This window comes from Ictidomys tridecemlineatus, chromosome 11, assembly GCF_052094955.1.
Source record: "Ictidomys tridecemlineatus isolate mIctTri1 chromosome 11, mIctTri1.hap1, whole genome shotgun sequence".
Taxonomy (NCBI): Eukaryota; Metazoa; Chordata; class Mammalia; order Rodentia; family Sciuridae; genus Ictidomys; species Ictidomys tridecemlineatus.
This window is the reverse complement of record NC_135487.1, coordinates 115,226,583-115,247,037: the sequence shown is the minus strand read 5'-3', so window position 1 is coordinate 115,247,037 and position 20,455 is coordinate 115,226,583. Positions and strand designations below refer to the sequence as shown.

Here is a 20,455-nt window from a genome sequence, read left to right as displayed (position 1 = left end):
GAAGGATAAGAAGAGGAAAAGAGAAAGGAAATAAAAGAAGCAGCAGAGAAGAGAGGAACAGCCACAAGTATGTGATACTAATTAGAATAAGTTATATTATATGTAAGCATAATATGTTTAAATACACTCTACTGTCATATTTATGTAAATAGGCAGGCAGACTCTCTGTCAAGGTGCTTGCTAGACAGGTTTGGTAGCAGGCCTTCTAGCAGGAGTAAAAGTTTGCCTTGCCTACCCATATTCTGAATTCTTGGTATTTCTAACACCTGTTAGATATTTCTAATACCTGTTAGATATTTTAATTTAGTTCATGCTTTCTCATCTATATCAAATACAAAAGTTATTGTTACCTTGTAGCATATGCTGGTTGCCACTGCATGTAGCATGTGAGAATTGCCACCAGTCTAATCAGAAAAATAGTAGTCTATCAAATTTGGGTTCAATGTTAGCAAACTGGGCTTTTCCTTCTTGGAAAATTTGAAGTATATTTCCACTTACCTTAGCACCCCAGTCTTTATTTAAATAATATATATACCACACACATCTTTTATTTCCATTTGGATTATCAACTGGAAAATCTGTCCCACTGCTTGGGTTACCAGAAACCCATGGCTTTCCTCTGACCCTTGATCTTGTAGTTGACCAGCTTGCTGTTGCAGTGGAGTATCAGGTCATTCATACTGTTCATGAGCAGCCTGATGGTCTCACAGCTGGCCTTATAGCCCTTGGTCAAGGTGATCTTGTCACCCCAGATGTCCTTGGATGAGTCACTCTTCTGGGTGAATAGCTGCCATTAACTTGATGGAGTTGTACAAGGCAAGAGCAGTGGAGCTGATCTGCTGCCTGGTCTTCCTTTCCAAGAAGTCATTCACCACTTAGATACTTTGCTTAGTGAGGCATCTCATCATGTATGCCAGTGCCAGCTTTAGCATGGGAAGCAAGTTGGTCTGCTAGTATGTTGGCTTCTGTTGGAGGCTCTGTGCCACTGCGTGAGTTGCCTCCAGGCATAGTCAGGCACCATGATCACTGTGTGAGTGGCTTCTCCTGATCATGCTCAGATGCAATACAGTAGACCTGGTTCTGGGATACCCATGCTCATCACTGCCTTCCTTGCCAGTTCCTCCTGGGATGGGCTGGCTGGGCACAGGGGCCAATGGTGAGGTTGGTGTATATTAGCCTTTGACAGGAGCTATGCTTCTTCCAGTCCTGGAGACAGTTAGTGCTCCTTGCAGCAGTAGAAGGAACTGTGGCAAGGAGCCTACTTCAGTAGAATGTATCCTGTTCCAGTGAGGGAGATTTAGAACTGCATAGCCAGTCAGGGTAAGATGCTAAATAAGGAATTTAGGACCTGGTCTAGGTGTTAAGAGTATAAAGAAGTTCCCCCAGTAAGGTCAATTTCTTGGTTGAGGAAATGCTCACGGACATGAACAGGGGACACAACTGAGGCCGGAAGGTAGGTCTCCCATAGGCAGATAGGATAAGAGCCCTCAAGGAGCATAGGATGGGAGGGGAACATTATGCCATCAAGAAAGGAGACAGCATGGTTTGAAAGACATCTGTGACTCACTGCTCTATGCCAATGTTAATCAAAATGCCTTCTTCTGACCCGTAATGCCTGTTTCTGTTCCTTCACAGCTGCAACTACAGCAGCCTTTCCCATGTTATCCTTGCCCTACCCTAGAATATCTGATCACAAGCAGGCCCCTACTCAATATGCTTCCTTTTTCTAACAGGAAGGTTAAAAACCACTGAGATGAGCTAGAGGAAGGCTGCATTCCTTGTCACTTTGTGACTCAAGCAAAGAAAATACTGTTTCTCTGCAAGACAGTGCTTGCTGCCAATTGATCCTCTATTCTTTGTCCCCTCCCCTGTTTGTCCACTGCAATTACCAGCCTTTGGCCAGTATATTGTCTGATTTTCATCTGCAGCCACCTCTGCCTTCTCAAGGTGTGGCTCCCCCAGTCAGGGGACACTGGCCAGGAACTAGAAATATATTGTCAGAATACCTGTAGGTCTGGTTGCCCTTACGGTCTTCCTGCTGAGTGTTCTAGTGGCCTCCATCTGGTGGCCTCTTTGCAGGATCTCTACTTTGTGTGAGTGCATCCCTGGTGGTCTCTCTGCAAGTTGGAATGGCATTGAGATAGTGGGACTGCAGCAAGGCAGAGCCTGCAGAATATGAAGCCCAGGTCTGTCAGATTGCAGCTGGATCTGCATGGGCCAGTCTGGGCCTGAAAAGCCTGTGGAAAGCCAAAGATTGGGGGCAGTTTCCCAGGGGTAGCACAGGTTAGAGGAACTGGAGAAACCTGGGCTCTCTCCAGCTCAGTGAGTCCTGAAGGGTGTGGGGAAGAAAGGAGCTGGCTACAGGAGGAAAAACTGGAAGAAGGTGTAACGGCATCCTGTTTTGGCTCACTCAGTCAATTGGTCCGGCATGCACAAGACTGGATGTACAGTTAAACTTCAGACAATCCTACCTATAAGCAGAGAATGGAAGGTGAGAAAATTATTGAAAGCAAACAGAAGCAGTGGCAATTTTCCATAGAGACTTTCCTTTTTCTTTTCTATCTCTTTCACACCTCTACTATCTTTAAATCCAAATATGTTTTATGCATCAATTTATTAAAGAGTGGGATGTCTGAATAGTATGTTACATTTTGGTTGTGTATTCTTATATTTTAACTTTGTAAAAATATCTGTATTTTTTTTTCTCTCACTTATATGTCTCCTTGGATTCTCTTCCTCACTTCTCATGCTTACAGCCAACCTCTATTAATTCCTTCCTTTATCTTCCTATATATTTTTTTTTACCTCTATCTTCTCTCCTTCTCCTTTATAAACATCACATCCTACACTACTTCTGTATCTCTTTGTCCATCATTTGAAATGGTAAACATTTTTAGCAAACTTACTGCTTATATTGTAGACAATAAGTGAACACATCATTTCTATTTATTGCAACAAAACTGTAGATGCCTTAATAGGAGCTATTCAGTTTAAGGTTGTATATTGTTTGCATTGGATGTTATTAACATTGGTCTGCACCTTAAAGGTAAGGGAATGGAAGCCTTCAGGTACATTATAAGATTATAGGAAACTGTACTGCCTCAGATCCATGCCACTAGATGGGAAGAACACAAACAACTTGAAAAACAAGAAAACAAAGCACCTCAAACAAACCAAGATGTTTCAGTAATATAATCTGTAGACACAGTAGAAGAAATTCCAGTCCTGAGAAGGAGTTTAGAATGTACATAGTTGAATTAACCTGCAAAGTATAGTATGAGGAGTAAAATCAAAGAGAAAATACAAGAAGTGAAAGATCACTTCAATAAAGAGTTAGGTTGGCTGGGGTTGTGGCTCATACATAGAGCACTTGCCTTCCATGAGTGAGGCACTAGGTTTGATTCTCAGTACCATATAAAAATAAAATAAAGATATTGTGTCCACCTATAAGTAAAACAATAAATATTAAAAAAATGAAGAGTTAGACTGTGAAAAACAAAACAAGCAAAAATTCTCAAAATGAAGGAATCAATAAACCAAATTATAAATTCAATAGAAAGCATCACCAACAAACTAGATTAATTGGAAGACAGAATATCAAGCAATGAAGAACAAACTTTATACTCTTGAAAATAAAGTCAACTGTATGGAGAAGAGGAACAGAAACCAGGAACAGAAATTATAAGAAATATGGGAATAACATGAAAAATTAAATTTAAGATTTATTAGAATAGATGAAGGCATGGAGATACAAGCTAGGGGTCTGCACAATCTTTTCAATTACATAATATCATAAAATCTCCCAAATCTAAAGAATAAAATGGAAAATCAATTAGAAGAGGTTTACAGGAACCCAAATGTACAAAATTACAATGGACCCACACCAAGACACACTATAATGAGAATGACTAACATACAGAATAAGAATATAATTTTAAAGGCTGTGAGAGAAAAAAAAGTCAAATTACATGTAGGGGAAGCCAATTCATATTTCAGCTGACTTTTTCAATCCAGACCCTCAATGTCAGAAGGTCCTGAACTACATACATAAAACCTAGAAAGAAAATGGACCTCAACTGAGAATTTTAAATCCAGTAAAACTAAATCTTCAGATTTGAAGATGAAATAAAAGCATACCATGATAAACAAAAGTTAAAAGAATTCACAATTAGAAATCCTACAGTATAGAACATTCTCAGAAAAATATTTCACGAAGAGGAAATGAAAAGAAAAAAATGAAAAACAGCAAAGAAAAAAATTACACTAAAGGAAAGGTCAATCGAAGGAGAAACCAAGTCAAGTTAAAAACCAAAAATAAACCAAATGAACAGGAATGAAAATTATATTTTAGTAATAACCCTGAATGTTAATGGTCTAAACTCATCAATAAAAAGACATAGACTGGCAGATTGGATTAAAAAAGACCCAACAATATGTTGTCTTCAAGAGACTCACCTCCTAGGAAAAGACATTCATAGACTGAAGGTGAAATGTTGGGGGAAAAATGTCATTCACATGGACTTCCTAAACAAATGAAGTTTTTCTTCCTCATATTAGGTAATCTTCAAGCTAAAGTTAATCAGAAATGATAAATAAGAATATTTCTTATTGCCAAGGGAATCATACATCAATAAGACATAACAATCATAAATATATATGCCCCAAACAATGGAGCATCTACATACATCAAATAAACCTTTCTTAACTTCAAGAATCAAATAGACCACAACAGAATAATACTGGATGACTTTAACACACCTCTTTCACCACTGGGAAGATCTTTTAAACAAAAAGTCTCTCATCATTGAGTGAATACACTTTCTTCTCAGACACACATGGATTCTTCTCTAAAATACATTATATGCTATGTCACAAATCAACTCTGACCAAATAAAAAAAGTTAGAAATACTACCCTGAATTCTATCAGAATAATAGGACTAAAACTAGAAATCAATGATTAAAAAGAAAAAGCACAGAAGTTACTCCAACATCTGGAGGCTAAATAACATGCTGCTGAATGATGAATGCATAGCATTAGAAAACAGGGGAAAATAAAAAAAATACTTAGAGGTAAATGAGAACACCAATACAACATATCAAAATATCTAGAACCCTATGAAGCCAGTGCTAAGAGGAAAGTTTATTGCATTGAGCTCATTCATTAAAAGAATAAAACATCAAAGAAGTGGCCTAACATTACATTTCAAAGCCCTAGAAAAAGAAGAACACATCAACATTAAAAGCAAAAGAAGACAGGAAATAATTAAAATCAGAGTTGAAATCAAAGAAATTGAAACAAACAAACAAAAAATTTTAAAAATTGACAAAACAAAAAGTTGGTTCTTTGACAAAATAAATAAAATTGATAAACCCTTAGCTACACTAATGAAGAGAAAGAGAAAACAAAAATTTCTAAATTTGTATCATAAAAGACACTATTAAAATACAGAAGATAATTAGAATATTGCCAAGGCCAATGTCTCGGCTTGGCACCAGAATCACGAGGCACTCACAGCTTTGTAGGTTCAAACAGCAATTCTTTATTCCAGCTCTCACACCGCCTCCACACAGGTCCAGGGGCAAACACGTTCTGCCGTCTCCCGCACCAACAACCTACTCCACGAGGCTCTCTCCAAATCCCATTTTAATCTCAGGAGAACTCAACGGGAACAAGCAGCAGGAACACCCTAATCCCGGCAATAATCTTCAACCGCCAACTTCCCTAAAACCCATTATCTTAAACTGGCAACGCCTTAAACTCAAGGAGCCGGTTACTTCCTCAAACCTGATCAGCTCTAAACCCGAATCCGCCTTGGTCCTTGAGCAAGGTCACCTTATTAAAGCATGCATGCAATGTTCCATCAAATGTCCTCTAAGCAGCATGGGGTACGCTTGGCAAGGAAATTTCGATGCGTCATTCCTACTTGGTAATGGCCCTCAGCATCTCCCCCCTTCTGATTAATTAAACAACAAGCAATGCGGCTTAGGACCGTGCCTGGTAGGTTGTCCAATTCAACATATGGTTCTTACCCGTCATCGGATGAACTGACCTCTAGGCGTCAGTCCCCTGTCTTAGGTTGAATCCACTGCAATCAGATCAACCCGTCGCTGACTACCGGTCCAACATTCAGCCATGCTTGTGGATAGGCCTAAGCACCAGTGGGGGGGTGAGGTTCTTGCCTCACCTCTGTTGGCCCCCAAATTTAACCTTGGTGCCAGTGGGGGGTGAGGTTCTTGCCTCACCTCTGTTGGCCCCCAAATTTTAGACCATCACTAGTAGAAGGGAGGAAGATACAGAAATGCCACGACACCAAGCCAATTGACGGCTCCTTTGGAAAAATTGCATCACTGGTGACACCATCAGCAAAGATGTCAGCATTACCACAATTAACATGGGGTGCGCTGGCAAGGAAATTGCATCACTGGTGACACCATCAGCAAAAATATGCCAGCAGTACCACAATTCGCTGCACCAGACGATAGTTCACAATGCATGCAACTGATATATAGTCCAGGCAAGTTCTGCAGGCAGTTCAAATCGGAGGAGTCTATCAATATGTCCATTTCCTCCCAAAGTAAATCAAGTCCTTGATTGAGCATTACTTGTTGAGTTATATTCATTGATGCATCAGTTTATACAGTTTACTGTGGTAGCTATCATAGAAGCTGTAGTTTGGTTTTCTTTGTCTTCACCGGCACTGGGATGGAGATGGGAATTCTGGCAATGATGTTAAAGAGACATTATCCTGAACAGAATTATTAAATATGATGAAAAGGAAAAGTGAAAGTAAACAAACAGATCTGTTAATCACCTTTAAAAACAATAGTAAGCAAACAGATCTGTTAATCACCTTTGAAAGCAATCATTAACAGCTGTTTAACTAATTTAAATTAAACCACTTAAATCACGTGAATAAAAAAAAATTCGGATCCATTTTTTCATGAGCGCTCCTCATATAAAAATATACACATACTGACATGCAACACAAAACAGGGCACACATAACATACAACATATAAGACAATAATAACGGCCTTGTAGCTTTACCTAGGTAAAATCTCCATTGCAATGTTTAAAAACTCCACAGTCAAAAAATAAAACATAGTCAAAAAACAAAACTGATCAGAAAAACATTAACCTAGGTTTGTATGAGCTCAAAAAATAAAATAGAACTTTATGATGTGGGAAAAAGCAATAATAAAATAGATATTGAAAAAAAAGCACCGTGATTAATCACTGTCGCAGATGTAAGAATAGCCAAGCTGGAGCTCTGGATATCAGCTGTTATGGATTTCAGTCAAATCATCTTCTTTTTCTGTAGAAATTGTTTTGGTTAACCTCTCTGGAATCCAAATCGGCTGCTGTTCTCCCTGTGGGAACACACAAACGGAACCCCGACTCCAGACAATAACTGGGTCGGGACCTTTCCATTGTCCTGTTAGAATATCTTTCCAAAGTACCTTAGGCTTATGTACATTTTTCGGATACATATGTCTTTCCGCAGCACTAAGTCCTGATGAATCCAAATGTAGAAAGTTTAGAGTAAAAAGGGTTATTTTAAGTTTATCTTTGGGGGATATATACCCCTTTCCAATTCCCTCTTTTTGCTTTAATAGGTACGTTTTAATAGTTTGATGAGCTCTTTCAACTATGCCTTGTCCCTGTGGATTGTATGGGATTCCTGTTATATGAGTAATACCAAATGATGAGCAAAATTGTTTAAAAGATTTAGACGTATAACCAGGACCGTTATCAGTTTTTAACTGTTTAGGAACACCCACAGTGGCAAAATTTTGTAAGCAATGAGCTATAACATCTTTAGTTTTTTCTCCGGCATGAAGGGAGCCCATCAAAAATCCGGAAGAAGTATCAACTGTAACATGTAAATATTTTAATTTTCCAAATTCTGGCAAGTGTGTGACATCCATCTGCCAAATATGGTTAGGTATCAATCCTCTAGGATTGACTCCAAGATTAACTTGTGGTAAAAAGGTCACACAATTTTGACATTGTTTTATTATATGCCTGGCTTGTTCCTTAGTTATTTTAAAACGCTTTTGTAAAGTATTAGCGTTAACATGAAACCTTTTATGAAAATTTGTAGCTTCTTCTACAGTAGAAAAAATATGTATATCATGTGTAGTTTTATCTGCTAAATCATTGCCCAAACTAAGGGCTCCAGGCAATCCTGTATGTGCCCTGATATGTCCTATAAAGAATGGATCTTTTCTATCCCAGATTAGACTTTGTATAGTGGAAAACAAAGAGAAAACAGTAGAGGAAGGGGAAATCCTACCAGCATCTTCAAGGGATGTTATAGCATTAACTACATACTGGCTATCAGAGAATAAATTAAATACAGAATCTTTGAACATCACAAAAGCTTGTAGAACTGCATTAAGCTCTACCTTTTGAGCTGACTGTTTGGGAACTAAAAATGTAAAAGTTTGATCAGGGGTAACTACTGCAGCTGTACCATTATTAGACCCATCAGTGAATATATTTGGAGCATTCATGATAGGTGTTTTTCTTGTCATTTTAGGAAAAACTACAGGATGCTTAGACCAAAAAGACAACAAAGGATTAGATGGTAAATGATTATCAAATGAAACATTCGATTTACACATGATTATTGCCCAAGTATTTAATTCATTAGCTAACTCATCAATTTGCTCCATAGTATATGGAGTAATAATTTTATTGGGAGAAATTCCAAACACTGTCTTTGCTGCTCTTATACCTTTGAGTATTAATTGTCCTACAGCCTCAGGATACCTAGTAAGAATAGTGTTAGGAGAATAAGATAAATGTATCCACAATAATGGACCTTCCTGCCAAAATACTCCTGTAGGAATATTTCTTGTTGGTAGTACAATAAATAATAAAGGCAAACTTATATCAATTCTATCTAAATGCATATTTTCCATATATGTCTCAATAATTTTTAATGCCTTTCTAGCTTTAGGAGTTAACATTCGGGGTGAATTTGGATCTGATGGACCTTTTAGAATATCAAATAAAGGTCCCAACTCTCCTGTTGGTATGCCTAGATAAGGCCTTATCCAATTTATATCTCCCAACAACTTTTGAAAGTCATTAAGTGATTTGAGTTGATCTACTCGTATTTGAATTTTAGGTGGACGGACCATGGTTGAGGATAATAGAACTCCTAAATAATTAATTGGAAAATTTAATTGTACTTTGTCTATTCCTATCTCTAGATTATAATTTTTTAATAAGTTTGTAAGTGTGGCATAACATTCCAGCAATATGTTTTTATCTTTATGTGCCAATAATACATCATCCATATAGTGAAATATTTTTAGTTCAGGATTTTGATTTCTAAGTGGCTGGATTGCTTTATTAACATATATTTGACACATAGTTGGACTGTTAGCCATTCCTTGAGGGAGTACTTTCCATTCATATCTCTCATCAGGACCTTCATGATTTAATGCAGGGATAGTAAATGCAAAACGTGGACTATCCTCGGGATGAATTGGAATCGAAAAAAAGCAATCTTTAATGTCTATAGCTAAAACATGCCACGTTTTTGGTAAAGCAGACAATTGAGGAATCCCTGATTGAGCAGGTCCCATAATGACCATTTCATTATTAATTGCTCTTAAATCTTGTAATAATCTCCATTTACCCGATTTCTTTTTGATAACAAAAATGGGAGTATTATGGGGAGATACGGAAGGTTGTAAATGTCCTTCCGCTAATTGTTGTTTGACCAGATCATGGGCTACTTGTATCTTTTCTTTAGTCAGGGGCCACTGAGGAACCCACACTGGTCTTTCTGATTTCCAAGTAATTTTGATTGTCTCAGTGGCCCTTTCTGAAAATCCAACCCATGTCTGTCTGTTCCTTGATCTATTTGAATTGGCGCTGCTATACCTTGTTCTTGTTTTCCTAATCTTTTTTCTTTCCTGATACCTTGTCTAGCCCTAGTAGTGGGCACATTAGGATTGATGTTATTTGTTAACATCAAACCTAGTTGATCTAGGACATCTCGTCCCCATAAATTAATAGGAAGGTGATCCAAAACATATGGCTGTATAGTTCCTTCACATCCTTCAGGATCCTTCCAATCTAATACCATAGCACTTCTATGGGGATTAGTCGCCACTCCTAGGCCTCGAAGCGTTTGAGTGGCTTGTTGTAATGGCCAATGTTTTGGCCATTCTTGAAGAGATATGATGCTAAGGTCAGCACCTGTGTCCAGCAGTCCATTAAAGTCACGACCCTGAATATTTAGTTTTAACATTGGGCGAGAATCTAAATTTAAAGACAACATAGCCCAATCTACACCTGTGGAGCCTAATCCCTTGGAACCTCTTTCTACATTAAGACTAGAGAACTTATTATGTAGGCTGGGTAGTATTAACAACTGTGCTATTCTATCTCCAGGTGAAATTACTGATATACCTCCTGGAGAACTAGCTATAATTTTTATTTCACCTACATAATCGGGATCAATTACCCCAGGACTTATCATAAGTCCTTTTAATGTAGATGAACTACGTCCCAACAATAAGCCTACTGTTCCTTGGGGAAGAGGTCCTTTTACTCCTGTGGGAATGATTTGAACTCCCATCTCTGGAGTTAATACTGCTCTGGCAGAGGCGCAGATGTCCAACCCTGCGCTCCCTCGGGTTTGTCTGATGAGGGATTTAATGGACAATGTGTCCTGGGCACAACCCTGATGGGGTTTCTGGGTTCCTCCACTGCCCCGTATATTTGTGGTTGTGGGCCCCGGAGCATTGGGCCCCCCGGTCCGTTTTTTGGCAATGAAGCCTGGTGCCTTTCTCCACGATATCGTGGGTAAATACCTGATCCTTGTCCGTTTTTTGATAAGGGAGTACCTTCTATGGTGGTTTGAGAACGGCATTCATTAGCCCAATGTCTCCCTTTACGGCATCGTGGGCAAATACCCGGTATTCTATTCCTTTGATTTCTAGTTTTGTTAAACCCTCCTCTTATGGGGCAACTCCTTTTAAAATGTCCTGTTTGTTCACAATTATAGCATGTTTCTAGCCTGGCATCTAAAGCCTGTTGTACTGCAGCTGCCAAGACTTGCCCTTGTTCATTAACATCTCTACATAATTTAATATATGTGTTTAAATCTTCATGTCTCCATGGTCTAATAACCTCTCTGCAGCAACGATTTGCTTGGTCATAAGCCAGTTGTTTTATTAATGGCATTGCTTGTTCTGTGTCACCAAAAATTTTGGCAGCCGTTTGAATAAGCCTATCTACAAAGTCAGCGTAAGGTTCATTAGGTCTCTGTATTACCTTAGATAGCTGACCTTGTAAATCTCCATGTCCTTGTAAAGTCTTCCATGCCCTAACTGCGTCTGCAGCAATCTGTACATATACAGCAGGATCATATTCCATTTGTTGCCGCTGACCCTCATAAGGTCCCTTTCCTAATAACATTTCAAGACTTCTTTGAGGGTAACCGGCTGCTGCATTTCGCCTAGCTGTCTCCATGCAAAATTCCTCATTGGCAACCTTCCATAACAAATATTGTCCTCCATTTAGCACAGATTTACACATGCTAGCCCAATCTGCTGGCGTCATGTCCAAGTTAGTAATGGACTCCACCATGCTTACCGTGAAGGGGGCTTGAGGACCATAGGTTGTTACAGCCTCCTTTAACTGCTTCACTGTGTTAAATTCTAAAATACGGTGAATTCGCCGCCCTCCTGCCTGTTCAAATACAGGGCATGCTAATCTTTGAGGTCCTGTCTCAGGATCCCATCTATCAACTACGGGGTTTGAGGGCCACTCAGCTGTCTCCATCGGTGGGGCTGTTGGTTGAATTACACCCTCTGGTAAAACGGAGTTAGTGACAGCCTCTTGTTGTGGCCTTTTTTCTAATAACCCCTTTTCCTTTAAATTTTCTCCCTTTCTCTGACTAGCTTGAGAGACCTTCTCTTTTGCTTGACCTAAAATGTCTTCCTCCATGGTCTGAATCTCTAACAATTTACTTAACACTTTTTCGGCTTCTTTTTTAATAATTTCTAATCTTCTATAAAGATAACGCAATCCAATAAGATAACACAAAACAAAACCACAACTGAATGAAACAAAAACTGAATAAAAATTCACTGTATCAATTTTCTCTTTCTCGGGGCTAACAAACTTCAAACCTTGAGCCAACCATTTTTCCCAGTTTGCCTGAGAAATTTCTAGGGATAGGCAGCTTGAAACAAAAACGAAATAAATCAAAACAAGAACACATTGTTTTTTGAAATGGTCACCCATTCTCTCGCCTTCCCTCAGGGGGGAGCGATTTTACTCACCTCCAAATTTCAGACGTTCCGCGTACGGGCCACCAAAATGCCAAGGCCAATGTCTCGGCTTGGCACCAGAATCACGAGGCACTCACAGCTTTGTAGGTTCAAACAGCAATTCTTTATTCCAGCTCTCACACCGCCTCCACACAGGTCCAGGGGCAAACACGTTCTGCCGTCTCCCGCACCAACAACCTACTCCACGAGGCTCTCTCCAAATCCCATTTTAATCTCAGGAGAACTCAACGGGAACAAGCAGCAGGAACACCCTAATCCCGGCAATAATCTTCAACCGCCAACTTCCCTAAAACCCATTATCTTAAACTGGCAACGCCTTAAACTCAAGGAGCCGGTTACTTCCTCAAACCTGATCAGCTCTAAACCCGAATCCGCCTTGGTCCTTGAGCAAGGTCACCTTATTAAAGCATGCATGCAATGTTCCATCAAATGTCCTCTAAGCAGCATGGGGTACGCTTGGCAAGGAAATTTCGATGCGTCATTCCTACTTGGTAATGGCCCTCAGCAGAATATAGTTTGAAAATTTATGCTTCAATAAAATAGAAAATCTCAAAGAGATCAACAAATTTCTAGAAACATATGAACTACCGAAACTGAATCAAGAGGACATACATAATTTAAACAGATCAGTGTCAAGCAATGACATACAAGACACTATCAAAAGCCTACCAACCAAGAAAAGCCAAGGACAATAAGAATTTTGAGCCAAGTTCTACAAGACCTAAAAAAAAAGAAGAATTAAGACCAATAATTCTTAAATTATTCCATAAAATAGAAAATAAGGGAACCCTTCCAAACTCATTCTATGAGGTTAGTATCACTCTGATACCAAAAGCAGAAAAATACACATGAAGGAAAGCAAACTTCAGACCAATATCCCTGATGAAAATAGATGCAAAAATTATCAATAAAATTATGGCAAATTGAATATAAAAACCTATTAAAATGATAATGAAACATGATCAAGTGGAGTTATCCCAGGGAAGCAACTTTGGTTCTGCATACAAAAATCAATAAATGTTATTCATTACATCAATAGACTTAAACACAAGAATTATATGATCATCTCAATATATGCAGAAAAAGCATTTGCAAAATACAGCACCCCTTCATGCTGAAAACAGTAGAAAACTTAGGGATAGTAGGAACATACCTCAACATCATAAAAGCTATATATGCTAAACCCAAGGGCAATATAATTCTAAATGGAGAAAAATTGAAAGCATTCCCTCTAAAATTGGGAACAAAATAAGGATGCCCTCTTTCATCACTTCTATTAAATCATCCTGAAACTCTAGCCAGAGCAATTAGGAGAAAAATATAAAGGGATACAAATAGGAAAAAAACCCTCAAAAACAATCACTATTTGCTAATTACATAATTCTATATTTATAAGAGCCAAAAATTCCACTATAAATATTCAAAAACTCATAAGTAAATTCAGCAAAGTAGCAAGATATAAAATTAACACCCACAAATCAAATGCATTCCTGTACCTCAGTGATGAATCTACTGAAAGAGAAATTAGAAAAACTACTTCATTCACAGTAGCTTAAAAAACTTCAATAAAATAAAATAAAATAATTACAACAAACAAGGTGAAAGACCTATACAATGAAAATTACAGAACATTAAATAAATAAATTAAAAAGTTAGCCAATCCCCCCCAAAACAAATGCCAAATGTCTTCTCTGATGTAAGGGGGATGACTTAAAATGGGGTTGAGGGGGAGAGCAAGGAAGGAAGATTACCTCTAGATAGGGAATAGGGGTGGGAGGGAAAAGGAGGAAGAAGGAGAATAGCATAGATGGTGAAAGAAGACCCTCATCACTATACAAAATACATGTATGAAGATGTGAATTTGGTGTCAACATACCCTATATATAATCAGAGATATGATAAGTTATGATATAATGGTGTATTAAGAATTGTAATGCAAAAATAAATAAATAAATAAATATTAAAAAAAAAAGAAATTGAAGAAGACCTTAGCAAATGGAAAGACCTTTCATGCTCCTACTTAGGCAGAATTAATATTGTCAAAATAGCCATAATACCAAAAGTGTCATACAGATTTAATACAATTCCAATTAAAATCTCAACAACATTCTTCATAGAATTGGAAACAGTAATTATGAAATTCATCTGGAAAAATAAAAGACCCAGGAGAGCCAAAGAAATCCTTAGCAAAAACAGTGAATCAGGAGGCATCTCAATACCAGACTTTAAACTATACTACCTTAAACTATACTATATAGCAAAAATGGAATGGTATTGGATCCAAAACAAACATGTAGACCAATGTTACCAAATAGAAGACACAGAAACAAACCTACATAAATATAGTTATACTAGACAAAGGCACCAAAAACATACTTTGGATAAAAGATAGCCTCTTCAACAAATGATTCTGGGAAACTGGAAATCCATATGTGCATAATGAAATTAAACCTCTATCTCTCATCCTGCACAAAACTCAACTCAAAGTGGACCAAAGACTTAGGCACTAGACTTGAGACCCTGTGCCTAATAGAAGAAAATGTAGACCCAAATCTTCACCATTTCTGTTTAGGACTTGACTTCCTTAACTAGACTCCTAAAGCACAAAAAGTAAAATCAATAATCAGTAAATGGGATAAAATCAAACTAAAAACTTCTTTTTAACAAAGGAAACAATAATTTGAAGAGGGCCTACAGAATGGGAGAAAATCTTTACCATATGCACATCAGATAGAGCACTAATCTCCAGGATACATAAAGAATTAAAAAAATACCAAAAAACGAAATAACCTAATCAATAAATGGGCTAAGTAACTAACCAGACACTTCACAGAAGAAATACATTAGATCAACAAACATGAAAAATTGTTCATCATCTCTAGTGATTAGAGAAATACAAATCAAAACTACACTAAGATTTTCTCATTCCAGTCAGAATGGCAATTATCAAGAACACAAGCAACAATAAATGTTGGTGAGGATATGGGGAAAAAGGTACGTACATTCATACATTTCTGGCGGGACTGCAAATTGGTGCAACCACTATGGAAAGCAGTATGGAGATTCCTTAGAAAACTTGGAATGGAACTACTATTTGACCTAGTCATCCCATTCCTTGGTTAATACCCAAAGGGCTTAAAGGCAGTATACTACAGTGACCTAGCCACATCAATGTTTACAGTAGCTCAATTAACAATAGCTAAACTGTGAAACCAATGTAGATGCCATTTAACTGATGAATGGATAAAGAAAATGTGGTACACATATACAAAGAAATATTACTCAACCTTAAAAATGGATGAAATTATGGAATTTAGCAGTAAATGATGGGGCTGGAGAATATCATGCTAAGTGAAATAAGTAAAACCCCAAATCCAAAAGCCAATTGTTTTCTCTGATAAGGGGATGTTGATCCATAATGGGGGTGGATAATGAAAGGACTTTTGATTATGCAGAGGGGAATGAAGGGAGGGGAAGGGGTTAGAGGATGGGAAGTATAGTGGAATGAGATAGATATTATTACCCTATATACAAGCATGATTACATTACCAGTGTGACTCAGCACCATGTTCAGCCAGAGGAAGGAGATGTTGCATTCCATTTGAGTACAATGTGTCAAAATACATTCAACTGTCATGTATAACTAATTAGAACAAATTTAAAAATAAAAAACCCACCAAGTGAGATTAATTTTCTTAATTATGTAAATGAGGGATTGAAATTATACTCTCCTTATTGGCTTAATAAGTCCAAATCCATCAGCTTGATTGGTCTGTAGCAGCATTTCCCAATAGCACAGACTCTCATTCCCCAAACTAGTAGATAAGCCCTTAATATCCCAAGCAAAGAGGAGCAAGCAGTATCCTCTCTTGGGACCCCTTTCATTCTTTGGGAGTCCTGTATTTCTCTGCTTTAAATAAAACATATTACTTTATCCTCCACTTGTCCATGGATCTCATTCCTTGAATTCATAAGGCAAAGAATAAAACTGCCTAAATCCAGTGTTACATATTGGCAGCTTGTCTGGGATCCACAAAGGGCAAATAGTATGGACAAAGGAACTCTTATCCCTCTTTTCTGTGCTTTTTCCTAGTTAACAATTTGTCTGAAAAAGAATGAGGGCCTGTCAGTTGATAAGTTACATGTGACTAACACAGCTGCCAGTTTTAAACTCAGGTGATAGGTTTCTCATCTTGCCTAGGAGTCAATTCCCTGATGCTCATTAAGAATGTTGGTCCTGGAGAGATGATTTCTATTCTCAGGTTTTGTTTTTTTTTGTACACAGAAAGAGAGCAGAAATAGGTTTATGGGCAACTGAGGGTCTCAGGTAAGAGCTATTCTCCCATGTGATCCAAAGGCCCTAAACTGCAACCTCCCATCAGGGTGAGAAGCCTGAATTTTGCACTTTCATATTTCACTTTTGCATTTTATTGGGAAACTGAGATCTGATGGTGTTGAGTGTCTGTATCTGTTGATCCTGGATCCCAGTTGGTCTGGGATCTGTGACATCAGATTTAATGGCAATCTAGGAATCCCCAGAGTAAGAATCTCAAATCCCTTCTTTTGCCTGGAATTCTATCTTGACCCAATCAGTCCCTCTCTAATTCCCCTAATTCTTCAAGGTCTCTGTAAAAGAAAAGGAAAGATTTTTTTCTCATATTCTTTGTTGTCTTCCCCCAAACTGCTCTTGATGTGCCTTTAAAGCTCCAGTGATTCTACATGTGATTCTACAGCATTATCCAGAGGAAAGCTCTTCCATAGATCCTTCTCATGCACTAGTTGGCCTGTAGATAAATTTAATCAAGTGTCCAACTACAAGGGAACTTCCATTAAAATACCATTCTGATGTCCTAACCTCTGGGACTCATTTCTTGGCCATACTTAAGAATGGATTTTTGTCTCTGGTCATATGATAAGGACTGTCTCATTCAGTCATGCAGATTTTCAGGGATCCCCATATGACTTTTAAGGCCTCTATGGTCATAAGGCCACCTTGCCAAGACTTCTAGAAGATGAAAGCTGGATAGAACCCAACTGACCTACACTTAACTTGCTTGAGAAAATTGTAGAGTCATATTGTCAGAGAGCTCCAATACCATATCCCCAAAAGTATTACAATTGGTTTTGGGCTCAGGACATCCCAGAATTAAATAAGTTTAAGTCATTCTATCAGTGAAGTCATTCAGTAGATCAGAGGAGGGAGTCAGATGAGGCCTTGCTGGTAAGAACATGACTTAGTCCACTAGGTTGGTTCCTCTCATGATTGAGCATGAGGGCAAAACTGCCACTATGCAGCACTGTGTAGATGTTAGTACAGGTGAAGTTGCCAGTATGCAGCAGTCAATATGGTTGTTATTAGTATGCAGGCAAAAAGCTGTTACTATTCAGACACTGCACAGCACTGCAGAGGTGTTGTTAGTGTGCAGGGAAACCCAAAGGATGCTCTGGTTCACAAGAGACCATTAATTTTGGGGGATTTCCTATATTTTCCCTCTGTCTCACAGATGGGAAGCCAGGTTTCCACCCCTCTGGAATACATAGGAAAAAAAAACCACACTGGGATATACTTGACCCCCAGAACTTAAGGAAGAAACATTGGAGGTTTTTCTGAACTCAGGTCTGGCCAACATATCAACTGGAGGATGGAGAAAAATGTCCCCTTGAGGGAAGTATCAGTTATAAGGCCATCTTACAATGAGATCTATCCTGTAGACAGGAAGGCAAATGGTCTCAAGCCCCTTAACTTCAAGGCTTCTTTGCTTTGAAAAACATTCCTCAGTTATATGCACAGTGACAGTTAGACCCAGCCTCTATAAGAGCCCTCATCTCTGCACCAGTTATCAAGAGAGATCCCCCAACTCCTTGTCTACCTTATCCAGGATCTTTTGGGGCCTCAGGTCCAAGTGCTCCAAAATTTATTACTCCTAAGTTTCCATTCCTCAAAACCTTAAAGCCACTTTTCCGGAGTAATCCTCCCCTATTTCCATTAAGAGTGACAGGAATTTCTGGGAGGCCCATCAGAGTGCATACTGCTTTTAACTTACAGAATACAAGACAGATAAAATCAGCTCTGGGGAAGTTCTCAGAAGACTCTAGAAAATATATTGAAGGCATGTAAAAAGTTTTTCTCACCTTTGACCTAACCTGGAGGGATATCATGGTACTTCTAAACCAAATCCTGATGTCTGAGGAAAAGATAGCTGCCCTTTAGGCAGCTGAGATTTACAGAGATGAACTATTTGTCATCTATGGAAGGGAGACCTATTATATGGTCAGGTCATAGAACATCCATTTCTCATGGGGACAGAGGCTCTTTCCCAAGATGACCCATTCTGGGACACCAGCCATCAGATAGGACAATGGAGAAATAAATATCTCTAACAATGCATCCTTGAGGGGTTTTATCATATCTGCACTAAGCCTTTAAAACACACCAAGCTTTCCTAGGTTAGCCAGGGACATACTGAGAGTCCCACAAACTTCCTAGAACAAAAAGGGGGCCCTCATAAAGTTTAATTATATGAGAGATGATTGATTTTAAGGGATCATTTTATTACCCAGTCAGCAACAGACATCTGTGAGAAACTCTAAAAATACCTTTGGGTCCAGACCATGCACTATAAAATCTCTTACAGAGATTTTTAAAGTTTATTGTGACAGGAACCAGGAGGAAAGAGAAACAAAGAGGTTTGTAATTAGAGAAAAATAATGGCTCTTGTAGCTGCTTTAAGGGAGGCCAATTATGAGCCTGAGGACTTCCAGAGAAGGTAAACTCCCCCCACATATTACTGCTGTGGACAAAAAAAAAAAAAACATGTTCAAAAGGAGTGCTCTTGAGAGCCCCAAAGGCTTCAAAGGCCCTCTCCTTTATGTCAAGGAGACTATTGGAGGATAGGTTGTCCCTGAAGGTGAAGGCTGCCAGGTCTAAGTTCTTCCTTGATGGTGCAAGCTCAGGGATGAAGGAGCCTAGGTGATTCCCTTCTGGTTCCTATGTCACCGACTACTATCACTGAAAAGGAGTCTCAGGTAAAGATGACCACTGAAAGAAAAGAATTTGATCTCCTCTTAGGCACAGAAGTCAGCTTTTTCATACTCCTGGCCAATCCTGGTTTCCCTTCTATACTCCAAATAAAAGTACAAAAAGAGATCCACCCCACCAGCCTGTGCAGGAACCAGGCTCACAGTCTGCCCTTTCCATCCCTCCACAGGGGCGAGGGTGAGGGGGAACAGACACCTGCTAGAGCCTAGCCTCTGGTGCAGGACCGTCCCTTCTGACTCAAGAGGTCAAGTCCAGTGGCCCAGATCTACCCATACCAGCCTATGCAGGGCCCAGACTCACAGAAGGCTTGGATCTACCCCTCCACCAACAGGCAACAGCCAGGGCAGAGCCTCTAGCATAATACCGCCTCTTCTGACCAGCAGACTACCATGGGAGTCAGGCCTAACCCAGATCTGTCCGGACCAACTTGCTCAGGACCCGGTCCAGGATGCAGTAGCATACATTGAGAAACTTCAGCAGGAACTGGAAGCCCGCCATCAAGGTGAGGTACAGACAATCTGCATGGGTACTACATAAATATAGGGAAGAAACTGTAATATTTCAGATCCACACTGCAAGAAAGGAAGACACATAGACAACATGAAAAAAACAAGGGAAGAAAGTGCCCCCACCCCCAAACCAGGACACTATAATAACAGACAGTGAAGTTGATGAAATATCAGAGAAGGAGTTAAAAAGGTTCAGAATTAAAATAATCTGTGAATTAAAGAATGAGGTAAATGAACAAATATAGGCAAAAATTGATCACTACAACAATAAAATTAGAGAGCAAATACAGGTAGCAAGAGATTACTTCAAGAGAGAGACTCTGAGAAAAAACAGTCAGAAATCCTTGAAATGAAGGATAAAATAATTCAAATGAAAACTCAATATAAAGCATAATCAAGAGACTAGATGGATAACTTGGAGGAAAGAATATCAGATAATGAAGACAAAGTGTACAATCTGGAAAATAAAGTTGATCACACAGTGAAGATAGTAAGAAACCATGAACAGAACATCCAAGAATTATGGAATAACTTCAAAGGCCAAATCTAAGATTCTTGAGATAGAGGAAGACACAGATTCAAACCA

The 20,455-nt window shown here is 38.8% G+C and overlaps 1 pseudogene; it reads right to left on the bottom strand.

Annotated features, from left to right (window-relative positions):
* Window positions 1-269: 269 nt before the first annotated feature.
* On the bottom strand, window positions 270-19,858 carry LOC101963387 (egl nine homolog 1 pseudogene; annotated as a pseudogene).
* Window positions 19,859-20,455: the final 597 nt, after the last annotated feature.